The sequence below is a fragment of the Sturnira hondurensis genome, unplaced genomic scaffold, assembly GCF_014824575.4.
Source record: "Sturnira hondurensis isolate 20B ecotype Veracruz unplaced genomic scaffold, ASM1482457v3 Scaffold0018525, whole genome shotgun sequence".
In the NCBI taxonomy this organism is placed as follows: Eukaryota; Metazoa; Chordata; class Mammalia; order Chiroptera; family Phyllostomidae; genus Sturnira; species Sturnira hondurensis.
In genome coordinates, this window is record NW_028091156.1 from 3,488,331 (window position 1) to 3,507,623 (window position 19,293).

Below are 19,293 nucleotides of genomic sequence, written 5' to 3' on the forward strand. Positions count from 1 at the left end.
TGCAGCGAGAGCAGCTTCTGTTATGGCAAGTCACGCTCTGAACATCCTGGCTGGTCTTTGGGGAACGGATGGATGTGTTCTTCCTTCCCAGTGTGTGACGGGGGAACAGCACTGCTGGGTGCCACGTCTGCGTGTGCTCGACTTCAGTAGGGACCACCCCACTTTTCAGGACCATCCTAATGGTACTGGGTTGCCATCAGCTGCAGGGCGGGGGGGTCCCCTCCGTCGTGAACAGTGAGTGAAGTCGCAGTTGCTTCAGTTGCCCTGGGGTCCTGTGTCCAGTCCTGAGACCCTCACTGGAGCCAGGAGATGGCTCCAACTGCCCAGGCTTCAGAGCCCCTGGACCGGCGCACAGTGGGTGGGCGCCCTGTGCACTGACACCCACCACGTGCACCTGGTTCCCAAGGGCAAACTCCTCAGTGGAAATGCTGACTCACCGGACATGACCATGCACAGTGTTCCTCTATAAATCGCATGCCTTTCTGAGTAGGCGGATGAGATCTGTCCTGTCCTGCGCTGTCTGGCTCTGAACCTCGTGGGAAGAATCACGCCTCTGACCAGTGTCTCCGCCTCCCTTCCTCTGGTCACACGGGCTCCGTGTCATCTCCTGTCATCACGAGGGTGAGTGCAGTACAGTCTGAGAAAGTGTGTTCTCATAACTTTTATTACTGCACAGTATTATTTTCTATTGTGTTGTTAATCTGTGCTAATGTATAAATGAAACTTTACATAGGTGTGTGCTTACAGGAAAAATGTAGTGTAGAGAAAGTTTGGTACCATCCACGGCTCCAGGCATCCACTGGTGGTTTTGGAAACTAACTCCAGGGGATAAGGGACGGGGGGCAACTGCACCCCATTTGTCATTGGTCAGATCATTCTAATTCATCGGTCTGGGCCAGCCTGCCTTGGGGGCCCTGGGGGTGCTCCATGCAGGAGACCCTGTCCCCGTGGCTGGTGGGCCCCTGGAGGCGGTCCCTAAATGCAGTGAGCAGCGGAGAGAGGTTAAGGGGTGGGACAGTGAGGAGGAGAGTGTCACCACCTCAGGCCACACAGGCCTTACGAGCAGATGATAGGAACACACAGGAGCAGAGCCAGACCTTGCCCTGCCACAGTCTTGGATGTGGCCTGACTCACGTGGGTGCCCTGCGTCTCTGGGCAGCGTCGCCGTGGCACCACTCCTGGTTATGCTGTCCTCTGACCCACCTGGCCCCCGCTGCCGTGCACACCTGCTCCTCAGCCCCAGCACCTGGGGTTTGTGCAGACATCCGGGTGGTGGCAGGGGGCAGGGAGGTGGCAAACTATTCAAGAGGCTTCCAGGAGGGTGCAGGGAAGCACCATCCAGGCCCAAGGGTGGGTGCAGTGTCTTGGCCCCCAGGGGTGCCAGTCCGCTGGTGCAGGAGAAGGCCCATGGTGGCGGCGGTGGCGATGGTGGTGAGGACTCAGGAGCCAGGGACGACCCCTGGCCGTCACACTGGGCAGTACATCCTGTCCACTGCGGGCATACAGTGCCCTCTGGTGGTCAGTAGCCGTTCTTTTCTTTGCGTCTTCCCTTCATACAGGTGTGGGTCTAAGTGTTCCCTCTTTATTAAGGCCCTGTAATGACCCCTGACCTTCTGATTACCTCTGTGAAGCCCCTACCTCCCAATAAGGTCACACTCTGGGGCACTTGGGATTTGGACATCAGCATATGAATTAGAGGAGAACACAATTCAACCCCTGGGTCCCTTCCCAACGCTGCCCCCCAGTTGTCATGGTCACCGGTGCCAAGGACAGGGACCACATAATTATTTGAGTCTGCCCCATGGTGCCTGTTTTTGCCTCGGGTGGTGGAGGAGTGCTCGGTGCCCTGCACAGAGCAGTTACTGAGTCTGTGCACCTGCTCCAGCCCTCGCCAGCCACTGCACCTGCGCGCACCGGGCACTGTCTTGGGGCAGGACTGTCTTGGGGCAGGACTGTCTTGGGGCAGGACTGTCTTGGGGCAGGACTGTCTTGGGGCAGGACTGTCTTGGGGCAGGACTGTCTTGGGGCAGGACGTAGGACGAAGGAGGAGATGGGGAAGAAAGCTCTCAGGCCCAGAAACCCCTGCGCACACTTCGGGGACTCCCGGCCGTGTCAGCAAACAGCCCACTGTCGGGGGAGGGGTACGGACTCCCCCTGCCAGATTTCATGAATAAAAATACCGAATGTTCAGTTAAATTTTAGTTTGACAACAAACCCTTTTTTAGTATAAATGTCTCCCGGACATTGCACAGGACAGACCTAGACTCTGAAGGACTTGTTGTTGCTCTGTGAGACCACGATCAGGAGAAACCTCTCCGAGGGTCCTGGGGGCAGTGACCCCAGGGGATCCAGGGAGGGAGGATGCTGGAGGCACCGGGGTCACCAGGTGCAGGTTGCCAGGTGCACGGAACCACACAGAGGTCAGTGGGGCAGGGTGTCAGCTTTCAGTGCCAGCTGCTGAAAGCCTAGATTCCGGCCCCGCCTCTGAATTCATGGGTGTGGGGCAGGCACAAGGCTCCACTTTAAACAAGTCCTCCTCGAATCGCGTCTTCTTTTATTTTCCAATCACACTCCAGGGGATTCCACTCGGGGTCTCAGGGTCAGAGCCACGGAGCCCCTTGGGGAGTTCCAGGGGTCTCAGTGCTCCAAGGGCCTGGTCTCAGTTCCAGCGTGTTTCTGGAAGGAGCCTAAGTAGCAGGCGAGTGGTTTGGGAGAGCCCAACCCATGCCCATGACCCTGACTTTTCCGTGAGGGGCCCCCACCGGGGCTCCCTGCTCGGCCCTGTTGCGGCCCAGGGCCCACCAGGTTATCTCCCTCTTTTGGCTCTCCATCTCCCCACCTTTGGGAAGGGCTTGCAGGTCTAACACGAGCCCCTTGCCAGAGCTCAAGTTCATTTCTTCTCCTTTCTTTTTTTTAGATTTTATTTATTTATCTTTAGAGGGTAAGGGAAGGAGAGAAGGAGAGAAATATCAATGTAGGGTTGCCTCTCATGAGACCCCTGCTGGGAACTGGCCTGCAACCCAGGCATGTGCCCTGACTGGGAATCAAACTGTGATTGTGTGGTTCGCAGGCCCGCACTCAATCCACTGAGCTACACTAGCTAGGGCAAGTTCAAAGTTCATTTCTTCTTTTTTTTTTTTTTTCAGGGCTCATTAAAGAAAATCTCCATGCCCATTTTTGCCATTTTTTATGAGCCTCTTGCTTTAATGATTGTAAAGTCTTTTTTAAAAAAAAATATATTTTATTGATTATACCATTAGAGTTGTTCTATTCCCCCCCCCCCCATTCCCCTCCACCCGCACACTCCCTCCCCCACCATTCTCCCCCCCTTAGTTTATAACCACGTGCCTCAAGTTCTTTAGATTCTATATTTCCCCCACTATTCTCGCCCTCCCCCCTATCTATTTTCTACCTACCCTCTATGCTATTTTCTGTGCCTTCTCCCCCCTTCTCCTCCTCCCACCCCCCTGTTGCTAACCCTCCATGTGTTCTTCATTTCTATGGTTCCACTCCTGATCTAGCTGTCCTCTTGGTTTGCTTTTGTTTTAGGTGTGGTTGTTAATAACTGTGTGTTTGCTGTCCTTTCACTGTTCATATTTTTCATCTTCTTTTTCTTATATAAGTCCCTTTAGCATTTCATATAATAAGGGCTTGGTGATGATGAACTCCTTGAACTTGACCTTATCTGAGAAGCACTTTATCTGTCCTTCCATTCTAAATGAAAGTTTTGCTGGATAAAGCAATCTTGGCTGTAGGTCTTTGGATTTCATGACTTGGAATACTTCTTTCCAGCCCCTTCTTGCCTGTAAGGTCTCTTTTGAGAAATCCGCTGACAGTCTGATGGGTACTCCTTTGTAGGTGACTGTCCCCTTATCCCTTGCTGCTTCTAGGATTCTCTCCTTCATTTTGGTCTTGGCTAATGTAATTATGATGTGCCTTGGTGTGTTCCTTCTTGGGTCCAACTTCTTTGGCACTCTCTGAGCTTCCTGGATTTCCTGGAAGTCTATTTCCTTTGCCAGACTGGGGAAGTTCTCCTTTATTATTTGTTCAAATAAGTTTTCCACTCGTGGCTGTTTCTTTCCCCCTTCTGGTACCCCTATAATTCGGATGTTGGAACGTTTAAAGATGTCCTGGAGGTTCCTAAGCCTCTCCTCATTTTTTTGAATTCTCATTTCTTCATTCCTTTCTGATCGGATGTTTCGTTCTTCCTTCTGGTCCATTCCATTGATTTGAGTCCCAGTTTCCTTTCCAGCGCTATTGGTTTCCTGGACATCTCCCTTCATTTCAATTAGTTTAGCCTTCATATGTTCCTCTAATTTGTGACTATAATCACCCAGTTCTGTGAGCATCCTGATAAACAGTGTCTTGAACTGTGCATCTGAGAGGCTGGCAATCTCTTGGTCGCTTAGAGTTATTGGCTCTGGGACTTTGAGTTCTTCTTGCGCCATCTTTTGGGCTGTTCGTGCCTGTTAAGTAGCAGGATCGGAGCCCTAGGTTTTCATCAGAGCAGGGCAACTCAGTCACTGGGTTGTGACGTTGTATGTGGGGGCAGGGGCAAAGAGGAACAATGGTGTCCCATCTGCCACCTGCTGCCGTGGCCCCCACCGGTGCCGCAGCTGCCACCGTCACTGGGCCCACGCGATTCGTCCCACTGCACACGAGTGTGCCACCGGTGTCAGCCCTCGCCCCCGCCCCCGCCCCCTGGGGCCTGCGTGGTCCGTCTCACTGTGTGAGAATGTGCGACCGAGGTCAGTCTGCCCCACACCCTGACTGGGTCTGGGCCACTTGGGCGCCTAGGTCTGGGGATCTTTCCTGCCCGACCCTGCTCCACTGCTGGCTCCGCCCCTCTTACCGTCCCCGTTGAATGGTTAGATGTAGTCGGACTTCCGTATATTTCAATTTTCTGTCCTTTGGCTGTGTCTTTGTTCTCCAAACCTTTGTTGTATTCAAACTTGGTTGTGGGAGAAGGCACAGTGTTTCCACCTATGCCTCCATCTTGGCGGAAGTCTCTCTGTCCATTTCTTCTTGTTTGAAAGAACCATCAGAGCTGTCCTTGGAGCAATGACCCAGAAAACTCCTTGTCTTTCTCTCTAAGTGGGTCAGTCCATCCGAGGCCTCTGACCTTCCCAGGAGCCTCTGCTCTCCAGCCCCACAAGCCTCCCTCTCTCTCTCTCTGTCTTGCCTTTGCCCACCCCACCCGCTGCTCTCCTGCCTGGGGAGGGCAGGTAGGGAGAGCCTGCCACTGTGCCCTACCAGCCCCCGCCTGTTTTCTTCTGAAGGAAGTGAACTCAGAGGCCTCAGCCACAGAGAGGGCGGCTCCCCGGAGGGAGGTGGTTTTCTTCTGCAGGTGGTTCTGCGTTTCAGAAGCAGGAGGCCTTGCCCCCAGCTCCACCCTCCTTTCTGTCTTCTGTCAGCCTCTATAGTGTCAGATCCTGGGGACCTAGGACACAGGACTGGAGCAGAAAGGATTCGTTGCTCGTCGGGCGTTTGGACACCCACAACCTGGGGCAGCTATGAATACCTGCAGCCTTTGCTGCACAAGGGGGCGAGCCACCCCCTGCAGCGGCCAAGGCCAAGGGGAGTGAGAAGCAACCCCAGTGCCCTGGATGTGCCCCAGCTCTCAGCAGCTGCAGGGGCCTCCGGCCCTCCTCACTGGGTCTCAGTTTCCTCTGGGGGGTTGTGGTGAGGTTGCCACTTGTGTGAAATCATCGGATAAACAGTAAGCCACACAGGTGCTTGACGACCCGTCTGCCTTCTTCCTGCCTGTCCTCCCCAGGGTGACTTGTACATTATTGATAGGGGACTTGTCAAGAGTAGAGGACATGTTTGGGGTGTCTGTCCAGTTCACGATGGTCCCCATTTCTCTGGAGGCAGCACAACAGAGGGGTGGAGAGAAAGACTCTTGGCTCTTCGTATATTGGCTGTGTGACCTTCGGCAAGTTACTCAACTTCTCTGTGCCAAAATGGGAGTAATAATAATCATAGTACCACCTCATGGGGTTGCCACGAGGATTAAATGAGAGGCAGGCAGCTCTGACGGACCACACCTGGGGAGAATGAAGCAGAGACGTGAAGGAGAACCTGCTGGATTCTTGCTGGTGTCCCAGTGCCCGGTCCCCGCCACCCACCATGCTGTCCCCACCCCTTCAGGTTTCCCTGCTTCCTCACCCTCCGCGGTGAATTGCCTGTCTGGTAAAAGTGAGGGGCTCTGTTCCCCTGTAACCACGTAACCCCTGCAGGACACTGGGGTGTAAAAGCAACAAACACCGTTTCCTAAATGGAGTTAATCTGAGTGCAAGCCTGCCCCTCCCTGGGGGGGGTCAGCCACTTCCGGTGTCTGGGGACCCCACCCCACTCCGTGGGCCCAGGGGGAACCTGGGGGGCCCTGGGCCACAGTCCTGGGTAGTCACTGTCCCTCCACCCAGGGGCTGAGTTGTCCCCACAGGGTCCTCCTTGGTGGCTACATGCAGGGAGCCCCCTCAAACTGCTCTGGAGCCTGGGGAGCTCTGTGGACTCCTCAAGGCCTGAGCCACGTCCCCTGGCTGGTGTGGCCTTTCCCAGGCGGGAGCCCCCAGGCTGGGCCCCTCCCTGCTGGTCCGAGTGGTGAGTGGTCCCTCTGGGGCCTGGGTTGGAGCAGAATCAGTCACATCCCCACCCCACCTCCCCTTCCTGCTCCAAGAGCCTGGCTGGGGACACAAAGGCCTGGCTGTCCTTCTGGGGTGGAGGCAGAGCACATTCCTCTCATTTTGTCCTTCTCTTGCTGTAAGTAACTTTCACAGCCATCTGCACACTTGCAGCCTCAGTGTCCCAACGGGGACACCACGGTTCAGGGGAAGTGATACTCGAGTCTTGGTGGGGCCAGCCCACGGCTCCCCCCTGCCCCTCTGGTCTGACACTGGCAGCTGGGACGGCAGGACTGTCAAGGGCCACTGGGCTCCCCCAGAGAAAGATGGGGCTTTGCGTTTCCTTCCCCGAGCCTGGGCTGAGGAGCACTGGGCCGTGGTTTTTCCCATCCCACTTCCTGTCCCGCCCAACCACCCAGTGAACCCCCATGGCCCTCTCCTCCCCCCTCCGCCCTCCTCCTCCATCTGCCCTCAGGTCACTGGACACCCAGACTGGCCCTGGAAGCAGCAGTCTGCTTCCTGTTTTAAGTGCTCAGGGCTCAGAGGGAGGGAGGTGGGCAGGTGACAGATGCCTGGTGTGAGGCAGGCCCGTCTTTCCTGCCCTGTGGCCCGCAGCCTGGCCTGCCACCACCACTCCATCCAGGCTGTCCCTCTGTGGGTCAAGGGCCAGTGCTGGCTGCTGGGGTGGGAGGTGCAGGCTCCCGCCCCCCATCTCTGATCATTTCCTCCTTCGGGAGGCGGAGCAGGCTTGCAGGCAGGGACTTTCATCTGGGCAAAGGCCCAGACGCGCCTCGAGAGTCCTGCCCTTAAGAGGGAGAAAATGGAATTCTTCAGAGTTTTCAGATGTGAGCAAATCTTGAGATGAAATTCTCTTTAAGCATCTTTCAGCAAAGAAGTTCCCATGGCCAAGCTTTAGTCCCTAGTGCCATGAAACAAAGGGACATTTAACTTAGGGGGGAAACATGCGTTCCTCGCACCTCCCCCCCCCTCCCTGGCACACGATGCTAATGGCGATGCTAATGGCTCAGTGAACTTTTTCTTGCTGAGCCCCATGGCGACATCCTCAAGGTGCTCCTCCGCCCAGTGCTTCAGGCAGCCAGCACTGGTCAAAGGGTTTTTCGTGCCATTCCCTCAACCTGCTCACCTTAGCTCAGGCCATCTGCAGCCCCAGGTCTGCGCCAATGCCAGGGCACCCCCTTCCTGGCCCCCCACCCCCCACTCCCCAATTCTGCCTTTTCTTGCTCCATGATGACACACTGTCTACAGCAGGGGGCAGCAAACTCTCTCTATACAGAGTCAGGTCCAAACATTCAGGCCCTAGGGCTGACCCCTGCCATCATCAGAGTGTGGAAGCTACCATGGATAATTGTCAACGAGAGGTGGGCCTGTGTGCTAATAAAACTTTATTGATAAAAACAGGCTCAGCCTGGATTTGGCCCGTGGGCTGCTGTTTGCCAACCCTGCTCTACAAAACAGGCTGTGGACATCTTGATGTGCCATAGGAGACTTCCCAGGCTGATTTCTTTCTGCCTCTGCGCTTTCGCCTCCTACACTCCCTTCCTCAGCCCCCACCCCACACACTGCCAACCCCATAATACTCCCAGTCCACCCCCACTCCACCCCTTGGGCCTGGTGTTCCTTCTGTGTTTCTGCATTTGCTGGTTCCTCATCCTGAGGCCTGGGCTCCCTCCTGCCCTTGGCCACCTGGAAACCTCCTGCCTGTCCCTGCAGATTTGGTGTCACCCCTGCTGGAGGCCTTTCCACGCCCACCCGCCCCCCAGCCGCTCCCCTTCAGGCTTCTTCTCGCCTCAGGACACTAGCCCATCTTGCTCCGTTTTCCTAGGTTCCCTCCTGGTGGCTCCCCCTTCGAGTCTGTCGGTCTCGGCCCTCCCTGCTCTCATCCCAGGGTGTCTCCTCCTCCTGCCCTCACTCAGCCCCAGACGCTCCCAGAGGCTGCCTCCAGCTGGGCCTCTGCAGAGGGGGCGGTTCTGGGCTTTCCCTGCCTCCCTCCCCTGTCCACACCGCCCAGCTCCTGGGCGTTGCCCCTCCCTTCCCGAGTCTCCCCCGAAGCCCCTCTCTGTGAGAGGGTGTCTGAGCTGGACATGTGTTGGGAGCAATTCCCAGTGCTCAACAGCCCCCTGGGCCCAGCAATCTGTCCTGTGTCCCTGTCCTTGGTTGCACAGGACCTCTCCGCCCAGGGCAGCAGGAGCCCAGCTGGCAGTCCACCATCCCCCTGGGGGGTGGGAGGTTCGGAGCAGACACTGCTGGTGTTTCTCAGGTGGCTGGGCCCAGGCTGTGTGGATGGGAGCTCTGGGTGGGGGGTGAAGTTCCCCCAGCACAGCGCTGGGGAAGCACCAGCAGTGAGAGGGAGGGAGGGAGAGAGAGAGAGAGAGAGAGAGTGTGTGTGAACTGGGCGGGCAGGATCAGAGGTGAGCAGGTCAGGGGACAGTGGGCCGCCCACAGATGTTGAGGGGACTCTGAGGGAAGAGCGATGTGGTCACCAGGCTCTGTGGCTCTGCCACTCCTTCCTCTGAAGCTCCCTCACCCTTTGAGTGGCTGCCTCCAGCCCCCATCTCTGCCCCTGTGTCCCTCCTTGTTCCAAAGGGCTGCCCCTCCTTCCCTTGGCCCTGACACGGGAGCAGGGAGGGCAGGGCTTGCTCTCGGTCAGGCGGGTGGGGTCGGCAAAGCCAGGCTGGGCGGCTCCTCCAGAGGCCTGGGGGTGGGGTCAGCTGGGCACAGGCGCCGGCTGCCCTATCTGGCTTTGGCACAAAGCGGTGAACCCTGTGGTCTCTCCCAGCCTGGACCGCCCGGTGGGCAGGGTGTGGAAATTGCTGCGCCATCTCTGTGACCTCTCTCTGAAGCCCTGTCTTCTAAGGGCACATCCCTGAGAGAGGTGCAGGGGCCACCGAGAGCCGCAGAGGGCTCTCCTACGGAGTGTAGTTTTAGGGGGCTTCTCAATATGCCTTTGGTCCATTGGTTTTTCACGTGTCAGAATGCAGTTCCTGTGGCCTCTCCGCTCCCCCCTGCACCCCTGCCCTCCAGACACCCTGAGACCCGGATGGGGCAGGGACAAGCAGTGATGTGAGTGGGGGGGGGGGCGGGGATCATCCTTCAGGAGCAACCCCACCCCTCCCGCTGCTTTGCCCCAAAACAGCCCCCCCTCCCCCGAAGTCCAGGAGGAAGGCTGAGAGCTCAGAGGAGTGGGTGGCCCCTGCAGCCGGCCCGGCCTGGCTGTCCTGGTCTGGAGGCCCTCACTTTCTGTCACTGATCCCCAGTAGGTGCAGATTAGCAAAAGGTTTTGCTTTGGAACAAAACCCTCGGGTAGGGTCAGTTTTGGAGTAACAGAGTGGGGGTGAAGAGAGGTGGGGGCACCTGACCCCTCATTTGCACCTGAAAGTGCTGCACACAGGTGGGTGAGTCATTCAGCAGGAATTTATGTGGAGGAGGTGACACTCAGGCCCTGAAGGGTGGGCAGCTTCGTGTCTGGGCCCAATGGAGGTGGTGCGGACGCCAGGGGCCGGGAGAAGTGAAGGACCTGCAGGCGCTGCCTGGCGGAGGCTGCATCGCTGGGGTTGCTGTGATTGCTGCTCCCACATGACCTTAGATTTTCCTCAAGCGTGACAAGACAGAGAGGGCCCATGTGGATGTCCCCTCCTTGGGGCCCTTGCTTTCAGGACCACCCTGTACCCCACTAAGGCCCTGTCTGTCTGTCCTGCTGGGCTGAGGCCCGGCCGTTGCATGGTGCTTGTACACCGTCAGCGCTCAATAGGTGTAGTCTGGAAGGAGGGGCCACCTGTCCACTATCCACCTGGAGACCCAGGAGCCCCCTCCTCTAGTGTCCTGAAGGGGGTGCGGGCACTCCGGGGGCTCCCTGCACCAGGCACTGCCCCCCCTCCACAGGGCAACAGTTATTTTCACTCTGGCAGCAGCCTTCCATCATTAACAGCACCTTTGAAATGCCACTGCTTAATTCCAGGAGCCACCTGCCCCGGGGGAGGGGCCTTTCCCCCAGAGCTCCCCGTGGCGCCCTCCCCAGGAAGCACAGAGCAGGGAGCGTGGGGTCCACTCACAGGGGCTCTATTTGGTAGGCCAAATAGAAATAATTTTGCCCTGGCTGGTGTGGCTCGGTGGATTGAGCTGGGGCCTGCGAACCACATGATCGCGGTTCGATTCCCAGTCAGGGCACATGCCTGGGTTGCAGGCCAGTTCCCAGCAGGGGACACACCAGAGGCAACCATACATTGATATTTCTCTTCCTCTCTCCTTCCCTTCCCCTCTAAAGATAAATAAAATCTTAAAAAAATTATTTTTAAGTGAAAAGAATTTAATAGAGGTCTTTTTAAAATTCTCCACTTCGTGTTACCTCTTTCCTGGATAAAAAGCACAGAGGGTTTTAATAGCTTAAAAATACTGGATTGTACACACTGTTTTATAGTCAGATATTGAAACTTTAAAATCTGGGGCAGGCGGTGCCCTGGGTCAGAAGGAGGCCCCCTAGGGAAGAGCAAGGGCCCCCAGGGCAGAAAGGCCGAGTGTCCCCAGGATATCTCTTCTGCCATAACCCCAAGGTCATGAACAAGGGGTCTTTGTGGACGTATTACCTTCCCTCCATGTGAAAACATTCCCTCCACCCCACGCAGGAAGGCATCACCTTCCCAGGGCTTCAGGGCCAGGTTGTTTGTGTGAAGTTGCCAGCCCAGATCAGCAATGACTTTCCCACGTGTTTCAGGCTCTGACCCACACGCTGCTTTTCTCTTTGTTCTCAGAAACCAGAAAGAGCCAGCCGCCAAAGCCAGGAGGGGGCTTCCAGGAAACATCTGGGCAGCCACTGCCCGCAGAGGTGAGCTGTGACCCCGGCCAGCTGCGGAGCTCGGTGCGCCGCCCCCCACCCCCACCCGCCCCTGGAGGCCAGCCTGCTACCCGCCCCTGAGAACCCCACCTTCTGGGGTGTTCCTGGGTTACCTCCCAGCTCTGGGAGCCTGGTGTTTATTTTCATTTCCAAAAGCTAATTAAGATCAAAGTAACTCTACTGTTCACCCTGGGGGGGCCACGTGGTCTGGACAGGCTGCAGCACAACCTCGGCCCACCCTATGGGATCGCCAGCCTGCCTTGGACTCCTGGGGAACCATTAGCATGATTTTCCTCCTTGGGAGCACACTTGGAAATTTAGGTGATGGTGTCTAATCTCTGAGGAGGATGAGGGCTCCAGCGGAGTTGTGTAGGATCCTGTTGGCAGGTGATACGCAGCCAGTCCCTGAAACAGGTGTGGCCAGTCCCTGAAACAGGTGTGGCAGAACAACTCCCAGGGTTGGGTTTTGGGTCTGACTTACCTGCTGAGCAGGTGTAGCCGGTGGCAGGGAGCTGCAAGGGAGGGTCACGCTGCCTCTGCCTGGGGGGGGGGGGGGGAGGGGGGGGGAGGGCGGGGGCTCAGCGTGAGTGTCAGAGGATATATCTCCTTGCGGCTCCATCCGGATGTTCCGTTTCACTAAACATCAGGATTTCTAGCAGTGCCTTTGTGTTGGCCCCGGTTCAGGCAGTCATTCCCAACCCCCTCTGAGGCTGCCCAACAGGTTTTCAAGACCAAGCAGACCCCCAGACTTAGAGGGGCAGGGGGGCGCTACCCACTATGACGGACAGGGTGTTGGTTCCGCCCGTCTCCTCTCACCGAGTGACTCCCATTCTCTCGCAAGTCAAACCACAAGGAGGGGCTGTGAGTTTTTTGAGAAAACTCAAACTCAAATTTTTTTAATTAAAGATTTTATTTATTTACTTTTAGAGAGAGGGGAAGGGGGCAGGAAGAGAGAGAGAAACATCGATGAGAGAGAGAAGCATTTATCGGTTGCCTCTCGTATGCACCCCAACTGAGGACAGAACCCGAAACCCAGGCATGTGCCCTGACCTGGGATTGAATGGGCGACCTTTTGTTTCATGGGACGATGCCCAACCCACTCACCCACATGGGTCAGGGCCTCAAACTCAACTTAAAAAAAAATCAAATTGCATTTTTGTCAACATGCTCTGCCTGTCCCATTCTGATGGCACAGTTGTCCCTGGGGGAATGTTTCCCAAATGCTGTGGTTTTGCCAGCTGCGGGGACCTGGGTACACCCGTGAGGGACGCAGGCTGGCTCCCCGCCCGAGGGTCCAACAGTGAAGGCCCTGCTCCATTCAGACTTGCCCGCATCGGCCTCCTCTGAGATAAGCGTCCTGGTTTTTGTATCTCAGCCTACGCCAAACCGCAGAGGTTGCGAATCCTCTGCTGCTTGTTTCATGACCCCACAGGCGGTGCAGGGAGCCCCGCCCACTTCCTGCTCACGTGGGCCGTGGCAGGACGTTCTACTCCAGGAAGGGAAGTCAGGAGCAAAGCTTGAACAATAGTGAGGCCTCTCCCGGGGCCAAGCTCCAGCCCCGGTTCCCCGTTCAGAGCTGGCCTGTCTTCAGCTCTGTAATCGCTCCTCTAACAAACCCCCGCCCATCTCCCCAGCGCCGGGCCCCTGGCACAGGACGTGGATTACCTCTACACTCAGGCATGAAGATGTCGATGGTTACCTCTTGCATTTATTTTGTTCCTTTGGCGGGGTCGCCCAGGTTCCCAAGGTGGCTGTTGGGAAAGGGCCTTCAGGGAGAAGCAGGCAGTGAGGTGGGAGGCTGGGTTTGTGGGAAGCCGGCAGCCCTGGGAGAAGGCTGGTTTCTTGTTGCAAAGGGCGGAGAAAGTGTCCTGACAGACAGCTGGGCCAACTGTCAGTCACCCAGCTGTCAACTGATTGGGTGCATTCAGCACACCTGTGCCCAGCCCTGGCTGCCAATGTGGGGGGACACACAACGACAGCACACGGCGAGACCCAGCCCTCGTTGCTGTGAGTCGGTGTCCACAGCCAGCCGCCACTCCCACTGGGTGTCCAGGCAGGGGGCAGATCCTTCTGCCAGGGGCGTCTGTCCCCACCTCCTGGAGCAGCCTGGTGGGGACTTCAGCTGCTCCCAACTGTCCTCTCTCTGTCCTTCGTACATCCCCTTGGGCTCTGAGTTGGATGTCCTCGGTGTCTCCTCCCAGCCCTGCCCCTTACTCCATGTCAACCTGGCAAGTTGGTCAACACTTCAGTTTCCTCGCCTGTGATAAATGCTCCCGCTCGTAGGGGTGCTGGAGGGGTGAACGCAGCTACCGCACTTAAGATGCTGGCACTTACTGGAGTTTTACTAGGCGTCAGGTGGTGTCCTGCCTCCGTGCTCCCGACCGGGGCTGGCTTGCAGGGGTGGGGGCTGCACATGAGACGGTGGGCAAGCCGCCTAACTCTTTGTGTTTCCTCATTTTTCTCTTCTCTCCAGCACAGCCCGTCTCAGTAGTCATGCCAGGATGTAGAACCCTTACCCCCACCCCTGACTGGGCCTTGGAGGGGCCTGTTGAGCACCCAGGTTCGCAGGGGCGCCCTGAACTCAGCCCACTCTCTGTCACCTTCCTCCCCAGGTGAGGTCACAGCATGCTGCGGGGGCATTGTCACAGAGCAGACCCTGATGGTCATGTAACTCTCTGCGACGATACGTCCAGGTTTCCACGCTGTCACAGCAACTGGATCACCCCTCCAGGGCGGTACATTGGCTTCCTCTCTCTTCCTCACCCTTCTTTCTTCCCCCATGTGTTTATTATCCATCCAAAAAGCCTTTTTTAAAAAAAAATTCCACTCAAGGATACTTTTCTTTATTATTGGTGAGAGAGAGAGAACGATCAGTGTGAGAGAGAAACATTGATCAGTTACCTCTAGTACGTGCCTGGACCAGGGACCAAACCCACAACCTAGGTATGTGCCCCGACAGGGGATCCAACCCACAACCTTTTGGTGCACAGGACCATGTTCCAGCCAACTGAGTCACCCGGCCAGGGCTATCCAACAAGTCTTTATTGGCCTGTACCATGACAAGGACACCAAGCCCACGAAGATGATGAAATAGCGCCTGTGTTCAGTTTGGAGAGAGAGGCCAGCACGCCATCATGCTGACTGAAGTGTGGCGATAGCAGGTATGAGGGGGCCCTGGCCACACAAGTCTCTGTGAGCCGGGACATGCCTTTCTGTGGCGCGCAGGGGTGCCCTCCGGGGTGCGCTCTACAGCGTCGCTGTGACAGGGCCTCGGGAGGAGCCGGCAGCTCCAGGCCCTGGCACGGCAGAGTGCTTCTCCCATGCACCAAGCTCCTTTTGTTCTTCCTGTTGAGGAACTTGAAACAGAGAACAAAGTGGTCAGATATTGTTTTATTGTCTCTCTGAAGTCCTTGGTCAGGTGCATGACCAAGGAGAAAGTTTCCAGGCCCTTGGCTTTCGGTTTCATCTGGTGACCGAGATAAGGTTCTGGAAGGGTTCCTGAGCGGGGCACCACCTCCCGGTCGGTGCCAAGAGCGGCGCGGGCGATGCAGGCTCTGCCTTGAAGGGGGCGTCTGCCCACGAGTGTCCATCGGCCGCTGGCTTCTCCCATACCCTCTCCCCTCTCATCTCTGCTTGGGGATTGCACACGGCCCTGTTCTTGGAAGAAATATAAACAGAACCGTGTCCCCCGCCACAGCTGGCTAAGGCGGAGCTGGCGGGGGGAGCTCAGGGGTGTCATTAATTATCGATTAAGTGGATTCAGAGTTTCTAACATTTGACACGTGGAAAATGGGAACAAACTTTTAAAGGCGATCCAACTGCTTCCTTGCCGATGACCCACTCCTGAGCCGAAGGCCAGATGAAGCAGGGTCGTTTCAACGTGGGCCGGGGGGTGATGTGACCTTCAGGAGCCCCAGGTCCAGTTGCTGAACCTGGCATGTGCCCTGTCCCACACCCTCCCCTCTCTGTCTGAGGCAGGTGCCTTCTTCCCGTAGCCTCAGGTCAGCCCTCAGTGGACACACTGACCTGCGGATGAGATCATAGAGGCCCCGGTGTGAATTCAGCGAGTGTTCCTCCCAAAATACATTTCAGGGCAGAGAGCGCGGTGGATGCACTGGTGGGCATGTGGCGGGCAAAGCGCACGCTCAAGTAATTTGCAGGACTGTCTGCCTACTGCATAAAAGGGGGAGCTATGCACTTGCAGAAATGACTTTTGGCTCTACTGCTATTTTGCAGGTTAGTGCTACAGGAAGGTGATGACCTTGTACTTGAGCTACTTAACAAATAGGATCATTCTGGATGGTCCAAGATAAACCCCCCTTTCTGACCTGACATAGGCAAGATGTTCCTTTACTGAGATTTTCGAAATCTAAGCATGTAAAAACCGTACCCGCAAAGTCACATGAACTTGAAGTAGACCTGGAACTGGCATTTTGTTTGGCAACGGGACTCCTCCTGGAGGGAGGCTGGGACTCCCAGCTCAGGCTACCATAGGTTGCTTCCCTAGCCTTTGTATAAACGTACAGAAGCAAGGGAATATCTTCAGCAACTTAGTGTAAATATGCAGGTTTTTTCCTGCCAAAACGATCTTTTTAAATAATCTTCAGAGTTGTCGAAAAGCTATTCAAGATGACACTGTACAATTTTCATATAGATCCATGTGGCAATTACATTTCATCTGTTTAAAAAGCTAAAGTCACACATTATGGTGTTAGTCATTTAAGTAGCTATGTGTTCTGAATGAAATAAGTTCAACACACTCTATGCTCCAAATAGGGTTTAGGTTGTACAATCAGAATGTTCTGACTCGAGCCAAATGAAGACATTTAAAATAATCATGCAAATTTGATTTTAAACATGCATCTCAAATATTTTATGTCACCGTCCTCAAACATATTTTAAACAGATTTAATCACACTGGATGCTGTTCTAAAGATAGTACCACGATGATAGTGATCTGCCCTTGTTATCAAAAAGCGAGTCTTCTAAGACAGCCCTTCGGAAGAGAGACGTACAGGCAATCCCACAGAGTCTGAAATTAGGGCATCAGGGTTGAAAGAGTTAGAGAGAGCCCTGGCGGGTGGCTCAGCTGGTTGGAGCGTCATCCTGTACAGCGAAAGTTTGTGGGTTCAATCCCCGGTCAGGGTGTGTATGGGAGGCAACTGCTTGATGTCTCCCTCTCACATTGATGTTTCTCTCTCCCCCTCTTTCTCCCCCTGTCTCCCTTTCCTAAACAATATCAGTTGGGATGAGGATTTAAAATAAGAAAGAGTCACAGAGCAAAGAATCCAAGGGTGAAGACAAGGGCAAGTTCGCATGCCAGGTGTGCTCAGGGGCACACTCACGAGTGTTCTTTGCCCAGAAATGTGGACCCAAAGCCCAGCCGCTGCCTCCTGAGCAGCACGGGAGTGAGTTACATGTGGGGGCTGGGATCCAAGGGCCAGGAAAACCTGCACGCTGCCCAGAGTCGATGGGTTCAGGTGGGGGAAAGAGCAGACACTCAGGAGACCTCAGACCAGGGCGGATTTTCTGCCCCAGCACTGACTCACTGGGTATGCCCTAGTGCGAATGTGTTCACCTCTGTGAGTCTCAGTTTCCTCATCCTAGAAATGGGGCTAACAATAGGTGTGCCAGTGACTTGATTTGAGTCATAAATAAGGTGAAGAGTGGAAAGTACTTTCCCCACACCAGGGTCTCACTGGACATTACCAGTTCCCTCCCATTTCTCTCCTTTCTCCACCCACCCCGATGCCAATCTTGGGTGCTCCCCACTTTTCATGAAGGGCCAGGGCAGGGCGCAGTTTTAGGGACAGGGCTGGCACAGTCACCGAAGAGCTAAAATCAGCACTGATGTGCAAGCCTTAGCTTCGACAGGAAGTGAGAAACAACATGGTAATTACGTATTACATAAACGTCCCCAGCATTTGAACCACAGCGGCTTCTGGGTGCAAGCTGTGGATGGGAGGTGGGCGGGGGGGGGGGGGGGGGGGGGGNGGGGGGGGCGGGGCTGCCCTTAGGGACTCACCGTGTAGCAGCTGTGCCAACACAAACCATGCGTTAGTGTTGCGTCTAAGCCCCACATGACATGAGCAGTAGGTTTTAAAAAGAAACAGCTCATCACATGTTCCGGATGAAGGGAGAGATGAGGGAGCCGGCAGAGCCCAAGACCAAGGCTGAGCGAAGGCTGTTCAGTGCAGTGGACGGCGAGGGTGTGGGAGCAGAGACCACGGCAGGGGGCAAAGAGACATGGGGCAGCTGAGCCGTGCCCCAAGGTAGAACACGTCTTCGCCCACCTTACTTAGAGGGAACAGTTAGTGCCACGGGAAGCTCTGTTGCTTCTTGTCTTAATCCAGCCTCATAAAAGCTGCATGACTAGCCCGAGAAGCAGAGAATTTACCATAGTCCAACAGTTTCATACTGAACCAATCCTTTATTTATTTAATGGGGAGAGACACAAAAAGAGGTAAAATATGCTGCCTGCCTGCCATGGGAGCGGATGCCCAGAATATGCACGGTGGTGACAGGTGTATGTGGGGAAGGCTATGCCGGCAGAGAGGCAGGGGGAGCCTTGGGGGGGGGGCAAGGACAGCCACTCTCAGAGGAAGGGGTAAAAGAAAGGCTTGTCCGCGGCCCCATCAGGAGTTTTGTGGACCTGGAGGGTGAAGTGGGTGGGGAAGGCAAGATGAATATAAAAAGGAACAGAGAGAGCTCAGCCTGGCCAAGGTCTACAGGGCAAGTTTCTGAAGGCCACGGAATTAATTTTCTTTCCTGTGGCCCCCAATGCACCTGAACAGAATTTAGGTGATTTTTTAACAGTTAGGAATCAATAAATGTTAACAACAATGTAAGCTTAAATAATAATTACTCTCTGAACAAAGGATCTTTAAGTTTTAAGATTAACCCAGCAGCCCTGGCCAGTGTGGCTCAGTTGGTAGGAGCATCCTCTGTAACTAATTCCTGGTCCAGGGACATACCTGGGTTGTGGGTTCAGTCCCCAGTCCAGGTGTGTATGATCCTTGGTCTGGGAGCATACGGAAGGCAGCCAACTGATGTTTCTCTCTTGCACTGATGTTTCTGTCACTCCCTTCCTCTCTCTCTAAAAGCAGTGGGAACCAAAAAAATGTTCTCAGGTAAGGATTAAAGACCAAAGTCACCCAGCAAGCAGGCTTAGATTTTCAGTTAGAACAGAATGGATGAGAAGACTGCAGATACAACAGGCTTATATATCCACACACATGCTACAGGAGGATTCAAAGCATTTAGAGACTCAGATGAAAAACAGCGCAGGTTTTAAAAACATCTCGACACATCCGCTCTCGAAAACACCCTTTAATCTACCTACAGTTGATTAAAAACAGCGACTTAAGGAACTGGGCATAAAACGAAGTTGTACTAACTTGAATAATTGCATTGAACCTCCACAGTTGCCTTGCAGGGTAAGAACGTTTATTGTCCCCATTTGACAGGCGAGGGAATCGAGGCAGCAAGGGCCGGAGCAGGACTGAGAGGGACTGCGGGAAAGGGGTGCAGCGCTCCTGGCCCAGCCCTGTCCTCTGGGTGAAATAAATCAAGATCTCTGATGCGCTTAGAGCAGCGGTCTGCAGAGGTAAGAGCTTAAGAAGTAAAGGTTAGCTCTTGCAGTTCTGTGGTTATCCCGCCAGAACCTGCTGCTGCTTTTCCTTATCACGTTTCCCAACATGTTAGGGTACGAGCGTCCCGCCTCTTTTAAGTTCTCCTGCTGGGGGCAGAGTACTGAGTCCTGTCTGTCCAAATAGTTTCACTTTCTGGCCTCTGATAGTTAAATATTAAGAAGGAGGGTGA

The 19,293-nt window shown here is 55.1% G+C and overlaps 1 long non-coding RNA gene across 1 annotated transcript; it reads left to right on the forward strand.

Moving 5' to 3' along the window:
* Positions 1-516: 516 nt before the first annotated feature.
* Positions 517-14,191, forward strand: LOC119003231 (uncharacterized). The gene is made up of 3 exons (XR_005069907.1): positions 517-621; positions 11,390-11,463; positions 13,946-14,191. It is a non-coding gene; the product is annotated as an uncharacterized LOC119003231 (long non-coding RNA).
* The last annotated feature ends 5,102 nt before the right edge of the window (positions 14,192-19,293 follow it).